Source organism: Scylla paramamosain, chromosome 22, assembly GCF_035594125.1.
Source record: "Scylla paramamosain isolate STU-SP2022 chromosome 22, ASM3559412v1, whole genome shotgun sequence".
Taxonomy (NCBI): Eukaryota; Metazoa; Arthropoda; class Malacostraca; order Decapoda; family Portunidae; genus Scylla; species Scylla paramamosain.
In genome coordinates, this window is record NC_087172.1 from 3,260,001 (window position 1) to 3,272,500 (window position 12,500).

Here is a 12,500-nt window from a genome sequence, read left to right on the forward strand (position 1 = left end):
GAGGAGGAGGAGGAGGAGGAGATGCTATGGGCGGTAAGGAAGGAAAGGATGGCCACCGGTAAGCAAGGTAGAAGGACTGGCAGCGCTGGGGCATGGAGGCAGGAAGGGAGGGAGCTGAGTGGACTGGAGCGCACTGCAGTAATCTCTTAGGTGATAAGTCAATAAGGGTCACAGTGCAGCCCCTGGTGACTCATGACTCAACGCCGCCAAGATTTATGGACTCCGGGCACGATGTGAGTCCAAAGGGTCCAGGTTCGAATCCCTTCACTCTGTACCCACTAGTCAAATTTTCTTTTTTTTTTTTTTCTTCTTTTTTTTTTTGAGACAGGGGAAGAGAAACTGATATTTTCTGACTAGTATTTTCTTGCTTTTTTCTTCTTTTATTTACTTTTCTTTTTCAATAAGAGGATTTTTTATATTTCCTTCACATCAAGTTAACTTTTCCCTTTTTTTTTTTTTTTTGAGAGGGAAGGGAGATTGATATTTTTGGACTCAAGTATTTTTTCTCCCTTTTTTACTTTTTTCTTTGCTTCTTTTTCAATAACAAGATTTTTTTTTATTTTCATCATATCAAGTTTTCTTCATCATATCAAGTTTTTTTTTTTTTTTTTTAAGAGATATGACAAAGGGAGACTGATATTTTCTAATTTTTCTCCCTTTTTTACTACTTTCTTTGCTTTTCCTTTTTCAATAACAAGATTTTTTTTTTCATTTTTCAACATATTCTATTTATTATTTACTTACTTTTTTTCTGTTGCTAATATTCATAACACATTATTTATTGAAGCAGCAGCAGCGTCTTCTCCACATTCTCCCTCGCCTCTCCTTCCTGATATTCTTCTTGACATTTATATTAATATTCCTTCTTATCTCCCTCCCTCGCAGCCACGCTTATTACACTCAACTCTCCTGATTCTTCTTTTCCGGTGGCTAAGGAAGTTTCAAGTTGTATTATATTTTTCTTATTTTCTTCCTGTTCGTTTATCTAAGATTTTATTTTTACTTGTTACACGTTTATTTCTAATTTCTCCTTCCTTGCTTTTGTTATGTTTTTTTTTCTTTTTCTTTTGTTTCCATTATTTTTTCCATTTGTTCTTATATTACGTTTTGCTCTTTTCATGTTATATTTGTTTCCTATTTTCTTCCAGTTCGTTTATCTACTGTCTTTATTTTTACTTGTTATATGTTTATTCTTAATTTCTCTTTCCTTACTTTTCTTGTGGTATGTTATTTCTTTGCAATATCTTTCATCTGCTCTATTATTGATTTTTACTCGCACATAATTCCTTTCCAAGCTATACATTACGTTATTACGCCTTACTTGTAATATTTAAAGGCACGGAGACTTTTCTCTCGTAACGTACAGCAACTGGTGATCCCGCCATGACCTGTATTAGCCTTGAAAATCATCCACGAGTAAGTATAACAATTTCTTTAATGCATATTTTCTTAATGTCCACTTACGCCCTGAGCTCTAGGGACGCTACAAAATTTGCCTTGGTTATCACGCCATAAAATGCTTAAACTCACGAGAAAACCAGGCAAAATTCAACAGTGGAGTCTTTTCTGCGAATAACGGAGGTCGATCAAAGAAAAAAAAAATAGACAAAATGATGAAAAAAAAAGTCAGTCAAGATCACCGCTTCCATAAAAACGAAGACCAGGGAAACAATTCTAAAACAGGTATCAGTTTAGTTCCCGAGATGTCCCGATACTCCCCGCTGGAAACAGTTTGAATGACATGAAGGGGAAAAACAGAGCTAGACCGAGAGTTCCAGAATTTACCAGTGAAATAGATGAGAGAGTGAGAGTACTAGTTAACTCTTGCTTTAGTGGCATGGACAGCACAGGGGTGAGAGTAAAGTACGTTTTTGTTTTCCTAGTAGAATTAAGCTTTACGTCGGGTACATTGACACTAATACTAATAGTTTACTTTATTCTGTGGGCAGGTGCAGGCATTTTTTTATTTCTTTTTTATTTTTTTTTTTTTTTTTTTATGGGTGACTACCTGACACTTGGCTGCAGGGGACGAGCGGGTACAGGAGGGGATGGGAAGTGGCGTAGAGGCTGAGATCAAGCATATCAGTAAATTCAAACCTATTAATAGTTTTCTTCTTATCAAGCATGTTAGTTCAAATCTCTTAGTACTTCAAACCTAACAGATACGGTTCTCGTGGCGTGTGCGTACTGCTATAACGTATCCAGATGGTGGGGAGGCGGATCAGGTCACTACGTAAGTCTTGCTTTGGCCGGCGGCGTGGTGGAGGCAGCGGCACCATTACTCTTACACCCGTTAAGGACATAATATTACGTCCCCTCTTGATTTAACGTCGAGCGGCCATCACAGTGTATTATTTTCCGGCCATCACAGTCTTTCATTCCAGTGCGCGGCGCCCAAAACGGTGACGGGCTGACCTAAATGTCCAGGTCGTGTCACGAAGATATGCCGGACACCTGCTTTCTCTACCAGCCATTCCTTTATCTTCTCTCCGTCTCTCTATACCCGCTTATTTATCGCCTCTCCAACACCTACATCCACATTGTTATCTTGTATCTCTCTATGCCCACTTTTTTATCTTCTCTCCATCTCTATCTCTACCCACTCGTTTGTGTTCTTCCATATGACCGTACCAACTCTTTATTTTCATCTTGTATCTACTTTTCTCTTCTCCCCATCTTCCTATTGTACGTAAATCGACATATATCTTCATTTTTTTCTCATTTCCCCTCCTGAATTTAAGACACGAGGAGATCTTCTTCAACATCTGGATATAATGGTTGGTCGTAATTTTCAACACTTCATCCGGTGAACTGCTAAACAATGTCTGGATAATATTAGCAAGTTCTATTTGTTCATGTGAGAAAGATAAGAAAATATCTTACCCGAGAGAGAGAGAGAGAGAGAGAGAGAGAGAGAGAGAGAGAGAGAGAGAGAGAGAGAGAGAGAGAATCATCACCTACATTTAAAAACATCTGTATCATAACATTCCTTCCTGGAGCAGAGACATCAAACCACTTACACCTCAAAACAATTCACTCTCCCTTCACTTCAAGTCTGCCTCATTCTCCAGATGACCACCAGAGACTTTCCTCGTCACGCAGGATAAGCAGTGGCGGATCGTAACCCTCAGCACTCGAACAGCTGGAGTGACAGGCGGGAATCAACACCAGGATAGATGGCCGTGCTGCCTCACTTCCAAGCACCACCAACACTCACGCTACATCACCAGCTGACTCAAACTCTCCTCGTCGGTCGGTGTATATTCCAGCGTCAATATTGTAAATCTGAATCGGAACGAGACTCCTGCAGCCAATCACTGAGAACAAATATAATGCTTTGATTTCCATGAACGTAAAGGCTTGCCGTACTCAATCGTGGCAGGGCTGGTAGCGTCACCCTTCCTCAGCATATGGAGTAAGGTGATCAGTACCTTTCTCAGCCGCCTTTACGTTCAGTCACAGATGACCAGAAAAGTCCCAGCCGTAACCAGGATTCGAACCCGGGACATCTTGCATTGTAGTCAGACGCGCTACCACCTGAGCTATCACGTTCCTACAATTTGCTTTCATACAATTTCAAATCTATTACAACAATATTATTCCAGCTAATGAGTACAGCCCCAGCACTACCCGCGAGCGCTGACTTAACTCTCCTTTATCAGTAGTGAGTGCCGGGTAGCTCTGCGGTGCAATATTCGTGGAATAAAGGTTTCAAGTTCCGGTCCTGCCTTGAAGTTCCTATGCGGGGGTGTAGCGCTCTTTTCAGGAGTCTGGTCGGCGCCACATGACCTCGATGTTGCTGCAGTATAACCAAATCAATACACAATTTCCCTGACGATTACATCAGGACAGAGGGCCATAATAGCTTGAGTAACTGAATACATAATGATAAAAGAGTGCAAAGAATAGCGAGTAACGCCGCCTTAGAAACTTAAAATATAACGAATGTATGAAGATTTTTTTATTCACGGGGAGATTAACATGCACATAAAATCTGAATTTAGACAATGTAAAGATAAGTAAATGTAACATGAACACACACACACACACACACACACACACACACACACACACACACACACACACACACACACACACACCAGCCCAACTGAAGCCAGCAGACAGACGTAATTACACGCTATTCAATAAATCCTCACCACAACTTTACGACCGGATTCACGAATAGTTAGAATCTCAACTTAATGTCGGTCATCACTCACTACACAAAGACCTGACGTGGGGGCCTGGAGGTTACAACGTTAGGTCAAACATTACTTCCATTACTTCGCCCTCTCACGGAAACTCGTGTCTCTCCCAGTTAACGCTCTGGGAACTTCCTTTTACGCCAATGCAAATAACCACCAATTTGTACTTAGCAGCAATTCACGTTTCCAGCAGTAGTACCATTAGAGTGAAGGGGACAGAACGCTACTTTTTGCGCATTCAAATTTCCCCGCCACTGACGCTAATGACGAGGAAGGTGCGCCCCGCCGGACGTGAGGGAGATGGATGCAGTAATAATAACCTACCTAAACACATCATTAGCCAAATGCTCTTCAGGAAAACCAATGAGGGCATAATGAAGATAACTTGATAACTTCTTCCTTTACGTGACGCATCATTACACTGTGTTTCCTGATGAAGACTTGAAGTTCAAATGAGCCTGGCGCCGAGGGAAGATAACCTTAAGCCTTCTGTCTGTCCCGGTTGGAGAAATGAGTGTGGAAGAAAGAGAATGCAACTTATCTATGTCGAGAGAGAGAGAGAGAGAGAGAGAGAGAGAGAGAGAGAGAGAGAGAGAGAGAGAGAGAGAGAGAGAGAGAGAGAGAGAGAGAGAGAGAGAGAGAGAGAGAGAGACTATGTAGACTCATTCGTGAAAATATAAAGAGAGAGAAATAAGAGGTGGTATAAAATTATAACCTAAGGAGGAGACGGAAGAAGAAAAGAAGGATGCTGTCAAGGATGAAACTAAACATAAAGGAAAGACGAGGAACACAAAGGAACACAACAGAACACGAAGAAAGATCAACCAACACCACTCCAAGCATGCAAAAAGAGGAAAAGGATAGCAAAGATGAAGGCTCCTCCCCATCCCCCTCTCCCTTCAACCAAAGCTGCCAAGAAAAAGAAGTAGCACCATTTACCCTTCGAAAATTACATGAGAATTTTGTAGGAGGGATATGAGAACCATCATTATTGCTACTTCAGTTTAGCGCAAAACAACCAGCACCATCTCAGCAAAGTGACGTTTCACAGATAATGCCAAATTATTTTTTTGTAAACTGCCACGGCAACAGCTTGTACCTCAGTGCGGACTGGATCCAAAAACTTTTCCATTTTTATTTCTTAACAACTGTAACTGTTGTACTACTGACGACACCGGACACCGGAAGGTAAACAGTTCCAAACGTTAAGAGTCCGGCTGAAGAAGTGTTTATTTTCGTTTGATGCGAATCTTTTACCAGCTATGTTAAGGCTGTCTTGTCTTCTTGTTATGTTGATCAATAAATCCATAAACTGATCGATAAAGTAATTATCTGCATCAAAGTCATCGAGTCGTTTTAATATTTTAAACACTTCTATAGGATCACTTCGCATCCTTCGTTCTTTTATTTCTCCATAGGGAATATTCAATATTTCTTCATAGGGAACATTTTTCAACCAAGGTGTTGTACTCTTTCAAGTTTTATAGTACATACAAATATGTATAGTTTTTTGTACAATGGGGATCAAAACTGTACGGAACGATCAAGGTGAAATCGAACCAGAGAATTACAAAGTCCAATAGAGCCACTACATTTATTATCAGTTTTAACAACCTCTGAGCAATACCAACTGGCCTCTAGGTCACTCGATATCAGAGTTCCGGCATCCTTCTCCTTGCTCACTGTTAGAAGTTGCTCGTCATTCACTAAATATTGGACGCGGTGACTTGCTTCTGATATAAAGAATTTTGCATTTATCAGCATTAATGAATTAAATTTTCCAATCGCTGGTCGAACGATTTAAACTAAACGTAAGGCTTCTTTGTCAAGTGCTTCTTTGTCCCGTGTTGTAGGTGCATTACAGTAACTTTCGTGTCATCTACCAAATTTAACACTGCAGGTAAGATCACCGTCGATTCCATTAGCATATATTAGGAACAGAACAGGACCAAGCACTGAGTCCTGGTGTGCGCCACTTTTTACATTAAGCCGGGAAAGTGAACCGCTCTTTAGATACTGTTTCCGGTCAGGAGGAGGAGGAGGAGGAGGAGGAGGAGGAGGAGGTAAGTAAGAGTAGGAGGTTGTGGGAATGAAGAAAAAAATATAACCAGGACAATGACAAGCAGATAAAGATTAAATGGAGAGAATGTAAAGTCGAATAGAAAACGAGGAGGAGGAGGAGGAGGAGGAGGAGGAGGAGGAGTGATGTCTGATCCTGGTGGTCGTCCTCGCTCTGTTTGCATATGGGTCGTCCTTCTAATGACTCACATCTGGTTCCGGCAAGGCAGTTAATGGGTGACGTCGGGACAGCTAATGAGCCGGCGTGACGATACCATCTCAAAACTCCCTCTTCACTAATCCTCCTCCTCCTCCTCCTCCTTCTCCTACATATATCTTCCTTCTTTTCTTTTCCTTTCCCATTTCCTCTTAATTCGTACTTTTCTTCTCCATTTACCCTTTCTTTTTTTCCTCCACTATCTCGTCTTCTAATTTACCACTTATTTTTTTCTCTCACTTCTTTTCCTTTCACCTCTTCTTTCTCTTTCTCCTTTTATTTTTCTTCAAATCCTTTTACACCTGCATATATATTTTTGTCTGTCTTCATTTCTTCCTTCCACGTTTTCTTCTTTCCTCCTCCTTCAACTCCTAAAGGGACTTCAAACACAGACACACACACACACACACACACACACACACACACACACACACACACACACACACACACACACACACCATCAGTCACTCTTCATATCTACTGGGGCTGTAATCACCTTCCTTAATACCTAATCTCCACTTCCTACCAGAAACCAAATACCAAAGAAGATTGCCCCTCTCTCTCTCTCTCTCTCTCTCTCTCTCTCTCTCTCTCTCTCTCTCTCTCTCTCTCTCTCTCTCTCTCTGACCCCTCCAGCCACGAAATTCCTCCCACTTCTCTCTCACCTGTACGGAAAGTGACCCTGATTCCGCTAAGCAGGTGAGGCAGGGAAGCTAACAAGGTCCTCCCAGCCTCTTCACAAAGCACCTCTATTGTCCGAAGTCTGTCAGCGTGAAGGTCAGTAGATATGGTGCTGTCTGGTCTTTCTGTGTGATTCTTGGGGTTGTTTTTGTTTTTCTTGGTGTTGTTGTTGGTGGTTGTGGTGGTGATTGTTGTTGTTGTTGTTGTTGTTGTTGTTGTTGTTGTCGTTGGTGGTGATGGTGGTGGTGGTGTTATTACTACTACTACTACTACTACTACTACTACTACTGCTATTACTTCTACTACCATTATTATTATAATTATTATCATTAATATTATTATTATTATTATTATTATTATTGTTATTATCATTACTAATATCATCGTCATCATCATGTTGGTGTTGCTATCTTTTCTAATACTACTATTACTACTACTACTAAAACTACGTACTACTTACACTACATACTCTAATACAATTACAACTATCACTACCATTACAACAATAACAACAACTACTACTACTACTACTACTACTACTACTACTACTACTACTACTGCTACTATCACTACACACTGTTTTATTATCACCTTAACTGCCATACCTGTCTTCAATTATAGTGTTCCTGTGTGTGTGTGTGTGTGTGTGTGTGTGTGTGTGTGTGTGTGTGTGTGTGTGTGTGTGTGTGTGTGTGTGTGTGTGTGTGTGTGTGTGTGTGTGTGTAGCCACGTAAGGGTATGATGTACACTTCCTGAAGGTAAACGCACATATATAAAGATTTGCACCTGGAAACTGCTCGCATTTACCGGCCATAAAAGTAATCACCTGGAATTTACGCCGCCGCTCCCAGGTAAATATTTCCCTTAGAGTATAAAGGTGTGTTTAGAAGTGTAATTCCGTGTAGTAGAATTAGGTGCGAGTGTGATCGTAGGTATGTGTGTGTGTGTGTGTGTGTGTGTGTGTGTGTGTGTGTGTGTGTGTGTGTGTGTGTGTGTGTGTGTGTGTGTGTGATTCTTTTCCTGTATATTTGTGTATCATCATGACTCCATAATATATAAATGTATAAAAGCAAAACTGTATACACTTCCTGCATCGTAAACCCTTCACTGTATCTAATTCACTATTCACAACCCACAATATCTATCAAGGCTCTATCAACTTTACATCTACTATCTACGTACCAATCACTAGCTACCTATTCATCCAATTTAAAAAAAAAAAAAAAAAAACACATCTCTTATCAATATTCAATTAACTATTTATACTTAGCATGAAAACCTTAAAAAAAACACAAAAAAAGTCACCCTGCTTTCGACGCTCGTAAATCTGCTTGGGATATAATAGTGATAATAAAATTCAATGACGCATGAATTTCAGCACGAAGCGTATCAGTAATATCAAGACACACCATTACATTGATTCCTTATCTTGTCACTTCACTTTCAAAACCACAGCGCTCTCCTGTCATTTGCTGGTTGGTGTTGGTTTGGTATTTATGCAAGGACAGTGGATGAAAGTAACGAATGTGGTGGACGAGAGAAGTTTTCCTAATTCATTTGTTTAATTTATTGAGTTCTATCCTCAGTTTTGTTGTTCTGTTTTAATGTTATTGTTTTAAAGTGAATTTCTTCTTACCCTCTCTCTCTCTCTCTCTCTCTCTCTCTCTCTCTCTCTCTCTCTCTCTTTAATGTTATTGTTTTAAAGTGAATTTCTTCTTACCCCCCTCTCTCTCTCTCTCTCTCTCTCTCTCTCTCTCTCTCTCTCTCTCTCTCTCTCTCTCTCTCTCTCTCTCTCCCTGTTTTTTTACTTCCGTCTAACTTTAAAAACAAATATAATAACTTTGTTCGCAACGTTACATTAAATTTACTTTAATACTCCTGACAAGTTATCTGTTCTATCTATTATTTATTATCTACTTTATGGGAAGTCTATTAAGAATTTTGTTTTCTAAGGGTATATATATTCACTGATAAGAACGCAACATAACAAATCTCTCTCTCTCTCTCTCTCTCTCTCTCTCTCTCTCTCTCTCTCTCTCTCTCTCTCTCTCTCTCTCTCTCTTCTACATTGTAAATAATAAAAAAAACACAAAGAAAAAAAGAAAAAGAGAAAAAAAGAGGAAGAGACAGACATATAACAACAAAAGCAAACACAGTAAGAATAAAAAAAAAGATAAAAAGGAAAGAAAAGACGAAACAAAAATAAATAGAAGAGGAACACGAAGAAGTAAACAAAAGAATAAAAAAAGAAAAAAAGGAAAAAAAAAAAAAAAAAAAGCAACAGAGGCAAACCACAGGAGTATCTCACTGACGCTCCCCGATTTTTCTTATTTTCTTTATCTTTCTCTCACCGGTCAATAAGATCTCCAGCTGGTCCATTATGAACTGATAATGGGCGGGGAGCATCTGTGGCCGATACCGATCTTGGAAAGGCGGGAGAGTGGCCCTGGGGGAGAGTGAGAAGGAAGGGAAGGGAAGGGAAGGGAAGGGAAGGGAAGGGAAGGGAGAGGAGAGGCAGAAGACGTGGGGACACTAGAGAAGGAATGGTAAGGGAGAGGAGAGGATAGGAATGACTGATTGAGAGAGAGAGAGAGAGAGAGAGAGAGAGAGAGAGAGAGAGAGAGAGAGAGAGAGAGAGAGAGAGAGAGAGAGAGAGAGAGAGAGTGGAGAAGAGGTGGGAAAGGAAAGTGAAGGGAGGTAAAGGGAAGAGGAGGGGATGGAAGGGAGGAGAGAGGAAGAACAAAGGAGAAGAGAAGGCGACAGAAAGAAGAAGAAGAAGAAGAAGAAGAAGAAGAAGAAGAAGAAGAAGAAGAAAAAGAAGAAGAAGAAAAGAATAATAATAATAATAATAATAATAAGAAGAAGAAGAAGAAGAAGAAGAAGAAGAAGAAGAAGAAGAAGAAGAAGAAGAAGAAGAAGAAGAAGAAGAGAGAGAGAGAGAGAGAGAGAGAGAGAGAGAGAGAGAGAGAGAGAGAGAGAGAGAGAGAGAGAGAGAGAGAGTATAATAATTTCTCCTTTATATACAAGTTAAACAATGTAATGCATAGCAAATTAACTTAAATTGTACATAAAGAGGTAAGTGTCTACTTTTGCCGTAAAAGGAGAGTATGAATTAAATTATATTGCTGTGACTACATTAGCATTATTGCATTCACTTTCAACATTAATTTTCAAAACTACTCTTGAATGTATGTCTATCCTTCTACCTACGAGTATCTCTGTTTACCTCTATATCTATCTGTCTGTCTAATTGTCTATGTTTGTCTATTCTTCAACGTCTACCTGTCTATCTGTCTTTCTACATGTGTCTAGTTGTCTGTCTGTCTCTCTCTCTCTCTCTCTCTCTCTCTCTCTCTCTCTCTCTCTCTCTCTCTCTCTCTCTCTCTCTCTCTCTCTCTCTCTCTCTCACACACACACACACACACACACACACACACACACACACACACACACACACACACACACACACAAAACACAGATAATGACGCACCTCGGGAACGAAAAACCGCCGCGATAAGACGAGTAATGAGGCGAAATGAGCGTAACGCGGGGGTGAACGCACGATAGCTGTCCGCTGGGAGGGGGAGACAGGGGGGATAGCGGCACGTACCCCCCACGCTCACCCTTTCCCCTGGCGACCCCCTGCACGTGCTGATGGCGGGGGTATGAGGGGAGGTGAGGGCGGGATGGGTTACTCAACATGGTGTGATGGGTGCGTGGAGGAGGGTGGGCGTGGGAAAAGCGTGGAAAAGTGTGTGTGTGTGTGTGTGTGTGTGTGTGTGTGTGTGTGTGTGTGTGTGTGTGTGTTGCCCAGTGAAAAGCGATGCGTGGATCCAAGTGGTGCGCTGCGCTGCGGTTTGCCGGTCGTAGCGCAGTGACAGCAGTGGTGGTGGTGGTGGTGGTGGTGGTGGTGGTGGTGGTGGTGGTCTTGATCCCCGGGCGTTGTTGGTTTGGTTTATTTGTTATTTATGTACGCAAATGAATGTAAAACGCTAGGCTCGCTTACCGCTGCGCCATTCAGGGAAAATGTGTAGCAATGGATACGAAAATCACTTTGCATTTAAGTCACCTTAAAGATCAAGCGACGAGGATACGAGGAGGAAGAGGAGGAGGAGGAGGAGGAACACAAAGAAAATACAAAACGGACAGAAGGAAACAACAGCGAAAAACCTGTAGATCCCTAAGGGGCTCTTTATGGAAACAACTACGCTACACCTACTGCTGCTTCTGCCAACACTAAGAGAGAGAGAGAGAGAGAGAGAGAGAGAGAGAGAGAGAGAGAGAGAGAGAGAGAGAGAGAGAGAGAGAGAGAGAGAGAGAGAGAGAGAGAGAGAGAGAGAGAGAGAGAGAGAGAGAGAGAGAGAGAGAGAGAGAGAGAGAGAGAGAGAGAGAGAGAGAGAGAGATATGCAGTGTGGAATAACTGCATGGAATTTATTTTAGGAAAGAGAGGAACTACTGCTATTTCCGTCCTGTGCTTGGCAACCACCAACAGCCTCAGCAAAGTGACCTTTCATAAGTAAACCTGAATTAATTTGAATTCGAATTTGCTGTGACAGCGGACAGTACCTCAGTTAAGGATTGTTTTTTTTTTTTTTTTTTTTTTTTACATGTAATTATCGTGGCATCGACAGCAAATAAAGATAAAAATTACAAGTGTTAACGATTTGACTGAGGAACAAGTGTTTGGCTTCATTTAACACGAAACTTTTGTCAATATTCTTGAGGTCGTTTTTTTTTATTTTATTTATTTATTTTATTTATTTATTTTCTATTTTTTTACTTTTTTTTTTGTTTGTGCTGTATTTGATCTTTTACCTGTAAAGTACTAATAATTAACTTTAACGTTTATGGAACACTGAACATTTTAAACATTTGTATTAAGTCACCTCCAATCCTTCGGTTCGAAAGACGGAATGAAGTTCAACTTTTCTTCATTAAACATATTTCTCGGCCGATAAATAACTTTCAAAATAATTTTCGTAATATGGTTCCAAAACTGTATGCAGTAGTTATGATACAACCCTTTCTGATTACCCAGTGAATATGCGTCTCATAAAACCAATAAATTTGCTAGCATTTTTAACCACTTTGAGTAATTCTAACCTAGATATAGACCACTTGATATAAGGATTTTGAGATTTTTTTTTTACTCACCCTACTCCATCTTTCACTAAATACTTGACATGGTTAGTACTGGTTCTAATGTGAAGTGCTTTGCGTCTCTCGACATTAAATTGGAATTGTCTCTCAACCGTCCAAGGATTTAGTCGCTGTAAACTAGACTGCAAGGCTTTTTTTATATTGTATCGTAGTTATTTTACAGGTAAATTTCGTGTCA

The 12,500-nt window shown here is 40.4% G+C and overlaps 1 long non-coding RNA gene across 1 annotated transcript in view; it reads right to left on the reverse strand.

The window, feature by feature from the left end:
• Window positions 1-12,500, reverse strand: part of LOC135111850 (uncharacterized) — a 98,939-nt gene that overhangs the window by 85,762 nt on the left and 677 nt on the right. The window lies entirely within an intron of this gene.